Source organism: Bombina bombina, chromosome 8 (genome assembly GCF_027579735.1).
Source record: "Bombina bombina isolate aBomBom1 chromosome 8, aBomBom1.pri, whole genome shotgun sequence".
Classification (NCBI taxonomy): Eukaryota; Metazoa; Chordata; class Amphibia; order Anura; family Bombinatoridae; genus Bombina; species Bombina bombina.
The window spans coordinates 208064752-208076691 of NC_069506.1; the positions used below are offsets into that span (position 1 = coordinate 208064752).

Consider the following 11940-nt stretch of genomic DNA (forward strand, 5'->3'; position numbering starts at 1 on the left):
CGTACTAGACTATGTGCGCTTCAAATGAAGAGAAATGAGTACAAAATTGAGAAAACTATATTTATTTTTAATATCAGTGTCATTGCGCTCCCTTCTGTGCTGCAGCGGGCCAACTGCAAAAAAAAGTTGTTTGTTAAAATCAAACTCCTACAGAATTTAAATATATATTAAAGGGACAGTAAACCTTATCACTGTTTTACAGACCCGCTCTCTGTACTCTGCTGAGCGGGTCTGTTGTTTTTACTGAGCGCCATTAGACACAATGCAGCTCGCTCCCGCTGTCAGACAGAGCAGGAGCAAGCTGCATTGTGTCTAATGGCGCGGTCGGGCCGGGCTGTGACTATACAGCTGGCCCGATGTGCTCAGTAAAAACAACAGACCCGCTCAGCAGAGCCCAGAGAGCGGGTCTGTAAAACGGCGATATTTTTTTAAAATAAAAAGTCAATATTATGATTTAAAATGTTTGGCTAATGTAATGTATAAATTCTGCACTATGTGCAGAATTATATAACATTTTTTTAAGGTTTACTGTCCCTTTAAGTAATTTTATACTAAATCAATACAACATGATGTGTACCACAATAAATATATTTAAAACAACTTTAGAGACAGGTATCTATACAGGATACCAGAATTAAATCAGCCTGGTTCAGCACTATTACTGGAAATAAGGAGTGGGTAAAGAAACTCGCCCTAGGGATTAGGAAGATATGAAGGTGTCCCTTTAATGATGTCTCTCCCGGGAGGCTGTATAAAAAGTTACCTAGGGGAATCAAACTCAGGATTAATAACAGTTAGACATGGTGTTAAGTGGTTAGAGGTGGTGCTTTAAGGAAGTAGGGGTTCACACTTGTTTGTTCCAGACCTAAGAGTGACAAATGTGTACTTTATACGCAGTTCCTGGAAAGTGTCTATACAGATCTTAGATCCGTGCTATGCAAACATCAAGCATTCCAAGTGCTCATACTGGAATCCCCTCTGCAATGCTGATCACCATATAGGTTACAGGGATCTTATGGGATTTACTACATGGCTAGGATTCACAATTAGCAAACATATGGTCCCGTTAAATCATTAACAGTACTGTAACCAAATAAGTTATTACTCTATTCTGAGCATTATCGTGAACCAGTCCTACCACAGGTGGCTCTGCATTTAAGTCTGAGCGTTATCAGGAAAGTAACAGGGAATCCACTACAGCAAATAGCTGTTTGCTTTTCTGCCTCCTTTAGGATCAATACTGTATTTTGGCCTCTCACCAACTTCTCCTTCTGCAGTTCCCAACTTGTGCGTCCATATAAAAGAAGTGCTGGAATCACTGTCCGCATTCGGTTACTTTCCCATGCTTGAACCATAGCATGTCTGATGCCTTGGCAGCTACGCACGTTTTACCCTTTGGCATTTTTGAAAATTATGGAATTTTAAATTGTCGATGTGCTGTCTAGAATTGTCTTATTTAATGGTCAAGTAATATTTATTATTTTCCTTGTTAGATTACCACTTTCTTTCTTGTATTTTTCTATTTACACTCCCTGTTGCACCATCCTTTTGTAGAGAATTGTTTTGAACAGAAAGGATGTGACAAAGACCTACATTTATCCTGTGGTTCTGATATAAATATTATATATATATATATATTAGATGTGTGCATTTGGCAGTTTCATTCACTGCAGAAGTAGGAGGTTATTTTCAGAATTTGGCTCTTTTCAAAGGTGTTGCACAGATCATGGCTCATTCAAATGAATATTAGTTTGGAGAATAAATTATCTATTTTCATTAATTCAATTTATATTTTTTTCAGTAATATTAGGTAACATGTTTTTATGCACTATTCTTCAATTGCCTGTGAAAGTAATAGGGAATATTGTTAATCCAAAATAAAGTCTACTCCTGACAGATTTATAAGTAAGTAAATATAGTTAAATGCACAGAGTTTGGAAAATAAAAATCAATTCAGGTGACATATAGGCTACATTTGTCTACCATGACATATGCATTAACTATCGCTTTGGTTCTTGCTATGGCCTATATTAACTAGGTGGTGATCGGCTTTACAGATCATTTGTGCTCATTAATCTTAGCACTCCTAAATTATATAGCACTAATCTATTGCAGTGAATGGATATGCTGCAATGTGTCTCTGCTACTGGAGATTGCCTTATAGCATAGCCTTAATTAGCAAACTATATAGATTGCAGTCATTAAATGTAGCGCTAGATTTACAACATATAACACCACATTAAAGGGACATTACAAATTCTTTTGAAAAACCATAATTCATATAGAAGCAGTAAACTTTGTGTTAAATGGTATCATATTATCATTTTTCTTATAGTAGTATAACTCTTATGCTCCTTTAAATATTACAAAATCACCATTTGTAAAAATTGAAAAATGGGAAGAAAAGCAAAGTGGTTAATATTTCACTTTAATGTTGCAAAGAAACAGCACTTGAGGTCACAAGTTGCTCCAGTATAATTATTTGTTAAGAATAGAGGTGAATTTAATAAAAAAAAAAATTATTTTTTTACATTTAACACAGAAAAAAAATGTGAATCAGATTACATGTCTGCAAAAGGAGGTACCCTGTGCCCACTGTCTGTGAGATGGTCTGACCCCCTATTACTGTATATATATATATATAGTGACACTATTTAACCCCCCAGTACTGTATATAGTAAGTTAGTGACACAGTCTGTAATCTGCCGGTGAGATGGCTGGCCTGACCCTACCCGGCCAATACTTTATAAAGTGACCATAGTAGTCAGTGACATGGTCCACCCCCATAATGTATATAGTGGTACTGTATAGTGACACTGTTTACCCCCTGCCCCTCTCATTCTGTAGTAACAAGGTCTGTAATTTGATGGTTCCACAAACATACACAAACACACATACTTGCATAAATACACACACAGTCACATACATACACACACGCACACACCATACACACACATAAACACCAATGGGCAAAACAGAAACACTAACCCCTGTAGTCATGTCACATTCACATTATATCAGTGCAGGCAGTGGTAGGTTAACGTTTTTTATTAAAAAAAATATATATATAAAAAAAACATTTTTTTTTTTTTTAAGCTGGGCCCCCACCCTCAGGGGCCCAGTCCCACCTGCGGCCTCTGCACCCCCTGTAGTTTTGCCCCTGCTGCCATGGTGTCTCTCAAAGGGACACTAAACACCTCTTCCATCTGTGTAAAATTGGCCCACATTCCCTAGAGAATCCCAAAATCTAATTCTTTAACCTGCAGTACTCCAAATCAGATAGCTGGTCAGGCAATTTTCAGCATTTTATAAACCTATGGCACGATTACATATGTTGCGTAATTTTAAACTACTGAAACACACGTCCCCCGTAAGTTCACCTCTAACATCGGAGTGAATCACATAACACACGCCGCCATATGATATACTTGCATAAGTAGGACTGGCGAGGTTCAGAAATATGCACAACTACACATTTCTGGCATTGCCAGTAATTTACTCCAGTAAATTGTATGCATAATTAAAAATGAAAGAGTAGTTTTTTTTATGTTGAATACACAAGTAAAATTCGGAGGTATAGAGAGAGAGATAGTGAGCAAGAGAGGAACAAACACTGCAGAGTTAGTTAGGATTTGATTGAGGAGTAGTAGGATACTTACATATATATATGTTCATATTGCACACATTGCATCACTACATATACAGATACACCAAACTTTTATTTTCATACACCTGACACATTTTATATTGTATTTTTATACAGTGTGATAGATTGAGTGCTTGGTTGGGATTGGTTTGACACACTTGCAGAGGGCGGATACTGGTTTGATTAATTAAGTGGCCAGGAAAGGTTTAACTATTTAATATGTGTGGCTGAAATGTATGTGAGTGCGCATGCGTTAGGTGTTTGTTAAGCATTCCAGGGACTTACGCTGCTATTTTACTGTGTGCAAGGGTTGCTGCACCTTCCTATGTGTGGTGAGCTGAAAATTTAGTAAAATATATCCATTCTGCGTGCTTAAGTCCAGGCCTTTGTGATACCGACTGCCAACGACGCTTCTATGTCTATGGGAGTAAAAAATGTGCATGCCGTGAAAAATCTACGCGCGTAACTGGTCTGCTGGGCCGGGTTTATGATTGCGCGATTTGAGAAAAAAATGGCGACACTGGTTTTTGTTCAAGAGTGTGATACCAAGCACATTTTTTTTTACAAAACAATAGGTGTTTAATGTTCCTTTAATGAAGTTTAGATATGGGAATCAGGAGATACCAATAAAAAAAATATTGTTTTGCAAATATTCAGTAAACAATAAAAAAGTGGACTTGATACTCATATATCTTTTTTTTTATTATTATAAAATAAAAAAATAACATTCTGTAGTGTCACTTTTGTGAGTGAAGAGGAAATTTTGCAAAAGCCATTAAATATATAAATAAATAAATAAATAAAAAATATTGTCAAGTCATGATACCAATGATAATATCTAGCCTATTGATTTTTTTTTTTTTTTTTTTTGTTGTTGAGGACAATACATATAATATAAAGGTACAGCATAAACACAGTATACAATCATGCAAATATTTAAGTCATATCTGAAAAACTGGTGTTTAAAAAGGTTCAGTCCTCAATTTTATCCCCTAAGTGAGGTTGGACATTTTTGGTCCAGTATTGTCAATAAGGATAAACGCTAGGGACTTATCTCAAACATGGAACACAACAATAACAAACAAAACAAAAAAAGATTTTTGCATCCATCTTAGCAAGTAAAACCAAAATAAGTATAAAGATGCAAAATACAAGAACTGACTTGTTGATCATAAAGTGTTAAATGTAAAACATAAAATACAAAGTATAAAACATAGAGTATGAAATATAGCCACACCAATGTTATACAGGTAATTTGCTGAGAATTATCAAATATATCAAACCGCCAATAATCCAGTGACATTCATTTAGAGTTATATATAACATGTCCCAATAATTATACAGAATCATTAACTATATCCTATTTGTTAAAAACCACCCTCGCGCAGTCACGGCCGCAGACTGCGCAAGGAGAGGCCAAGCACTCTTGCTCAATGTGTGCCAGGGTTATTTAAGCTATAGTTAGGGCATTAAGGAACTGTCATGTTATTGAATTAAAGTATGTTATGGATGGAAACTTCTGGAGGTTCTGTAACCTGTTGGTTAGTGAGGGAGCCTTAATTAATAGGTTTCCAGCTGGTTCTTGCATTGGTTAGCTGTGTGTTTTAACATGCAGAATGATTTAATACAAGCAAAGGCATTTTAGAGTAAGGGCTTGCAAAAGGTTACAACTTTTTCAAATAGCAAACAGAGCCCTTAGTGTATACCAACAGAACAATCCCGTTTATCTCATAAATCTCACATATCAATCTACAGAGGATAACATATATATTAACATCCTACTTCAAAGCCTGCTAAAAAAATTTGATTAAATTGTTAAAGCTGTCAGACCTTATAAACTTATAAAACAAAACACTACTTCTACATAGCTTTTGGAGCTGACTGATAGTTACAGTGAACGCTTGAGTTCCTAGCCTCCTGAGAGGCTTCCATTGTATGGTGTACAGTCTGGGAAAATGTTCAAAGGGTCCCTAGAGACCGAGAGCTGGATTGGAGCTAAGTTCACTTTACCCTGGGTACCCCCCTCAAGACCCTGGGTCAGCCTTAGACTCTCCCATGTACCTTTTACATTTTTAGAAGATCGTGTTAGTTCAGCATCTCTGGATTGCAGCATATCGTAGAACAGTCCCCCTCTGCATTTCATATAAATGGCATTAGCGTATCGGTCCCAAAGAGGGTCTCCGGGCAAGAGCAGAGCAGGTCTTGGTGCCCAGCAGCCATTTTGTTTAGGTTTCTGCGTATTCCACACTAAGGAGGAATACGCAGCTTTAGCTTGGATGCTCTTTTGTTTCTTCAAGGGACGATTGCTGGTCTTTACTGGCAGCGCGGTAGAGGCCCTTGTTTGTGTGACTGGCTGGTAGATATCTGCTTTCAGCACTCCGGGTTGAACAGCCCTCCCAGGCCCTAAGGATGGGCCGAACTCCGAATGAAAACTTTGTTGTTGTGCCGGTATGTTTGGTTGCTCTGGGGCAACTCTGCTCATTAGTAGATAAAGTTCTTGCTCCGTAGGCGCCTTGTCTAGCAAAGATTTAAAGATCATTTCCAGCCGTAGGAGCAATGTGTCTTGTGCGATAGGCAGATCCTCTTCCCACGTGTCCGCTGCAAAGTCATCCATCTTTCAGTGTTGCGCTGTGTTATAGCTTGGCGGGTAGATTCCAGTTGAAAAGTTTACCTTGTAGCCTCCTTAAAAGTGGTACTGTGATTTGGTGTGGCTTTAATATAAAGTCTGTTCTTGCCAAGTACCCCGGGAATCCGGGGGGGGAACGCTGCATGTATAGTCGCCGCCGCAACAGGCCTCAAATGTCCTTTTCTTTCTCCTGGGTCATAAATACAGCAATATAGATGGTTGTGGTATCTTATAGCACTCAGAAGCTCAGAGGCTACTGAAATGGTGGTAACTGCTGTGGTAGTATGATAATATTCGGCAGTATATTAACTTATCTCCTGGAGCTACAGAAAAATGCGACTTCACAAAGCCGCTGTTAGGACACGCCCCCGCCTATTGATTTTGTTTGAGAGATTTGGGTCCCTTTAACTGTCATTGATTAAAATGGTGATGTTTTTCTATAGAATGATATTTATATATCATTGCATTATTTAAAGGGACATGAAACTCAATTTGTTTTCTTTCATGATTCAGAAAGAAGGTGATTTTATACAACTTTCCAATTTTCTTGTATTATTTTATTTGCTTCCTTCTCTTGTTATTTTTTGCTGAAAGGTTTATCTAGGTGAGCTCAGGAGCAGCAAATAACCTAGGTTCTAGCTGCTGATTGGTGGCTGCATATATATAAAGATTGTCGTTGGCTCACCCATGTGTTCAGTTAGAAACCAGTAGTGCACTGTTGCTCCTTCAACAAATGAAACCAAGAGAATAAAGCAAATTAGATAATAAAAGTAAAATGGAAAGTTGTTTAAAGTTATATGTTCTACCTAAATCATGAAATAATTTTGGGGGTTTTATGTCCCTTTAACTATTTATGTTTATAATTTTTTTTTTTACACATTTGTCTAAAATTAACAGAATTGACAATTTAAGAAAAAAAATCTAAATTATGTTGAAATTACAATCCAAATAAAATCTATTTTATTGTCTTTACCTAATAATTATGCATTAAATTGCTGTTACCAAAATAGATTTCCAAAATCCCAGGATGCCTATGACTGACAAACAACAACGCAAGTTATTGTCACAAGTAGCCTTAGGAAATTAAACGTGGACATAGCTCTGCTACTAAAAAATTTATAAGGTCTGTCATTGTTGTTTTTATTTTCTAAATCCTCCCTAACATACTAATGTGCTCTAAAATCTGTACAACGCTTTATTAATGGCCCCGTCAGTCAACTCTAATGAGCACTGCTAATTAGAAATTCTGCTACAAACGCCTTGATTAGCTCTCATGTATGAATAAACATTGTTATGTTCACTACCAGCCTCATTATTCTTGCAGTTCTTGCAAATCTAGTTAGTATAGATATTGTAGTAAATTTGACATGACCCGCTAGTCCTTTTGTACAAGTACAGATTATTTTTGTGTAGCAAAACAGTACTAAAAAAAAAGCATTATTTCTTGGAAGACTGCAGATATTAAATTACATTAAAATATAATTATGATACCTGGAAAAGCAAGCAATAAAAATATATGTACTGATCCAATTCCTTCTTAAAAAGGACATTCTATACAAAATTGTAATTCCCATGGGTTCATTTCAGTTTTGAATAGAAATGTTTTCACAATATACAGGGAGTGCAGAATTATTAGGCAAATGAGTATTTTGACCACATCATCCTCTTTATGCATGTTGTCTTACTCCAAGCTGTATAGGCTCGAAAGCCTACTACCAATTAAGCATATTAGGTGATGTGCATCTCTGTAATGAGAAGGGGTGTGGTCTAATGACATCAACACCCTATATCAGGTGTGCATAATTATTAGGCAACTTCCTTTCCTTTGGCAAAATGGGTCAAAAGAAGGACTTGACAGGCTCAGAAAAGTAAAAAATAGTGAGATATCTTGCAGAGGGATGCAGCACTCTTAAAATTGCAAAGCTTCTGAAGCGTGATCATCGAACAATCAAGCGTTTCATTCAAAATAGTCAACAGGGTCGCAAGAAGCGTGTGGAAAAACCAAGGCGCAAAATAACTGCCCATGAACTGAGAAAAGTCAAGCGTGCAGCTGCCAAGATGCCACTTGCCACCAGTTTGGCCATATTTCAGAGCTGCAACATCACTGGAGTGCCCAAAAGCACAAGGTGTGCAATACTCAGAGACATGGCCAAGGTAAGAAAGGCTGAAAGACGACCACCACTGAACAAGACACACAAGCTGAAACATCAAGACTGGGCCAAGAAATATCTCAAGACTGATTTTTCTAAGGTTTTATGGACTGATGAAATGAGAGTGAGTCTTGATGGGCCAGATGGATGGGCCCGTGGCTGGATTGGTAAAGGGCAGAGAGCTCCAGTCTGACTCAGACGCCAGAAAGGTGGAGGTGGAGTACTTGTTTGGGCTGGTATCATCAAAGATGAGCTTGTGGGGCCTTTTCAGGTTGAGGATGGAGTCAAGCTCAACTCCCAGTCCTACTGCCAGTTTCTGGAAGACACCTTCTTCAAGCAGTGGTACAGGAAGAAGTCTGCATCCTTCAAGAAAAACATGATTTTCATGCAGGACAATGCTCCATCACACTCGTCCAAGTACTCCACAGCATGGCTGGCAAGAATGGGTATAAAAGAAGAAAATCTAATGACATGGCCTCCTTGTTCACCTGATCTGAACCCCATTGAGAACCTGTGGTCCATCATCAAATGTGAGATTTACAAGGAGGGAAAACAGTACACCTCTCTGAACAGTGTCTGGGAGGCTGTGGTTGCTGCTGCACGCAATGTTGATGGTGAACAGATCAAAACACTGACAGAATCCATGGATGGCAGGCTTTTGAGTGTCCTTGCAAAGAAAGGTGGCTATATTGGTCACTGATTTGTTTTTGTTTTGTTTTTGAATGTCAGAAATGTATATTTGTGAATGTTGAGATGTTATATTGGTTTCACTGGTAAAAATAAATAATTGAAATGGGTATATATTTGTTTTTTGTTAAGTTGCCTAATAATTATGCACAGTAATAGTCACCTGCACACACAGATATCCCCCTAAAATAGCTATAACTAAAAACAAACTAAAAACTACTTCCAAAACTATTCAGCTTTGATATTAATGAGTTTTTTGGGTTCATTGAGAACATGGTTGTTGTTCAATAATAAAATTAATCCTCAAAAATACAACTTGCCTAATAATTCTGCACTCCCTGTACACGTATTAGCAAAAATGCTTCTAATAAAAGCTATAGCTGTTTCAAAAGTGTATTTAAGTATGCACCGTGCACCAGCATTTTAAACACAGCACTTGCTCAGAGGTGCTTGTACCATCTGGTAATGACTCAATTTGTTAACTACTGATATGATACAAGCCCCACTAGAACTCTGAGCAGCTGCAGTACTTAAAATGTTGGTGCACTGACAATATCTAGCTATGCTTAACATGCACGTGCAGAGAAAAACGTTGACACTAAAACAGTTATAACTTTTGAATGGAATATCCCTTTAACCTTAAAAAATATATATTAAAAAATACCATGTTCCATCAACTTTGGATGGGCAAATGTAGGTGTAAGTCCCATGGTCATCTGCAGACATTTTCCAAGGAAAGGGGAAAAGTGCAAATTGTCCAAAACATTATAATCCTATTGCAAAAGCAGAAAATATTTTCCTGTGGTACATATATGCTACACGCCATTTTAAAAATAAGGTCACATTGGCATCAAATGAGTGACTAAAGTGGGTTCTAATGCTTAGATATAAGGTGCAAAATCCAATGTCCTGAACCTCATTAACTTTTTTAAACGAGGATACCATTTGGATACCTCTTAACTTTATTGATTCCATTTATTAAAGGAACAGTTTACCTAAAACCTTTATTTTCTTTAGTTTGTTGCCAATTATTCATTTTACCAGTTGGAGCCTATTAAATTGTTTGCAAATAGCTCCTTAGCCTTTATCATTTAGCCTGTGGTATCTATGCCTATACTGAAGTTTCTATACCTAGGTATAGGCTATTGAGAAACTATGCAAACACAGCCAGCAGAAGAAATTACACTCACAGTGGGAGATAGAAAAGATAAAGCTCTAAAATGTTCATTTTTAATTGTTCTTTCTAAGAATTGTACAGAGACAGAGATAAAGAAGGGATGCATTTGATTGATAAGATAACAAGATCTGATCTGTCAGCAAGCCAAGCCTATGGTGATGGGCTTTGGTTTCAAAGAGAAAATTCAGCTATTTATTTTGCAAAAAGAAGCATAAATTAGCAATTTCTCATACATTTATTTGCTGCAGCTGGTATAACAAGCCACAAGAAACACATTCAGGGAAAAACAATTTTTACAGTGAACTGTCCCTTTAAGCAGTAGAGGCTTCTCTGGAGCTCTTGCAGTGCAGGCTCACTCATGCATCCACTTCTTCTTAATTTCTCCACCACCTCTGATGTGGCAGAGATAAATCACCTTGGACTTGTTTATTCAGGGTGATTGACAAATCCTGGTCTTGTATGATAAATTATGAGAGAAAATGGGGCGGCACTGCAAAAAAAAATTTACTTGTGCAATAATAACTGCAGGCAGTGGACGCACAGCTTTTGCTATCTACATGCTGAGAAGGCAGAAGGACAGGTTAGCAAGCTGGGAACTTTGTTCATCCATCTAATGATACATTGGGTCCTATACAGTATATCCTTGTGGTAATGTTAGGCTTGGGATATTGTAAGTTTGATTTTTCTCAATCTATTTTAGCAAGTTTTAAGATGTAATGATAATGCAGTTTATTTTTCAATGGCCGAGACTAGATTGGGAAGTTTTGAAAGTGATAAATACATGAAATATCATGATTTAAGAACTTCAAAAGATATTTTCTTACGCAAACATATTTTTAATACCTATTTTAAAATTCTCATTGGTTATCAATTTACATTTTCGTATTTGTTTTTTGATAGAAAATTATTTTTATAAAACAAAATAGTAGTTTCATCCAGTACAACTTAATTTCCTTAATATGCTTTTTTCCCCTTTTTTTACGTCTCAGGTCTCCAAGCCAGGAGTTTGTTTCCTCTTCATTAGACCGTTTTCACGAGGTGGGTCCTGAAACAGAAGAAAAGAAAAAGCTGCAAAATGCACCAGTTAATTGCAAAATCATTTTGATTTCCTTAAAGCCATACAGTACTCATGAACATTTTGGTTCAACCCCACCATACTATGGTGAACTTTGAGAGTTTTCTGTTCCTGTTAATACAGAAAATAGACTAGTGGTCACCATTTAAACTCCAGCAATGCTCTACATAAAGCATGGGGAATGAAGAACAGCATATGGAACAGAACTACATTTTTGGATGAAGCAAACATGAATTAATTAATGTTGACACCTCATCTGAGTGATCTGCATGTCATGGAAAAGCCTCTCTGCCTAGCCGGCATTTACTGTATCTCCCTGGGCATGGTGATACAGTGCTTGACAGCAGGAGTAATTCCACCATGGTCCTTAGACATGTCCACTATTTTCCAGCTGCTAGCTTGATTATAGCTAAGTGTCCCACTGGCATAGTTAGATGAGAACTCTGCAGCTGCAAACAAAACAGCCTCCTGGAGACTGTATTCTAAGAAAAAATCCACTCATCTTCTAAACCAAGAAAGTTGAGGGTATGGGACAAACGATTGTTTAGAAAACAGTTGTTAAAGATGTATAAAAAATGG

At 37.2% G+C, this 11940-nt stretch overlaps 1 protein-coding gene across 1 annotated transcript in view; it reads left to right on the forward strand.

The window, feature by feature from the left end:
• The window catches only part of SYT3 (synaptotagmin 3), a 248623-nt gene extending 236890 nt beyond the window's left edge, over positions 1-11733 (forward strand). Inside the window, exon 8 of the mRNA XM_053689972.1 lies at positions 11276-11733. The gene's annotated coding sequence lies outside the window, so the exon portion shown is untranslated. The remainder of the gene's footprint in view (positions 1-11275) is intronic.
• The last annotated feature ends 207 nt before the right edge of the window (positions 11734-11940 follow it).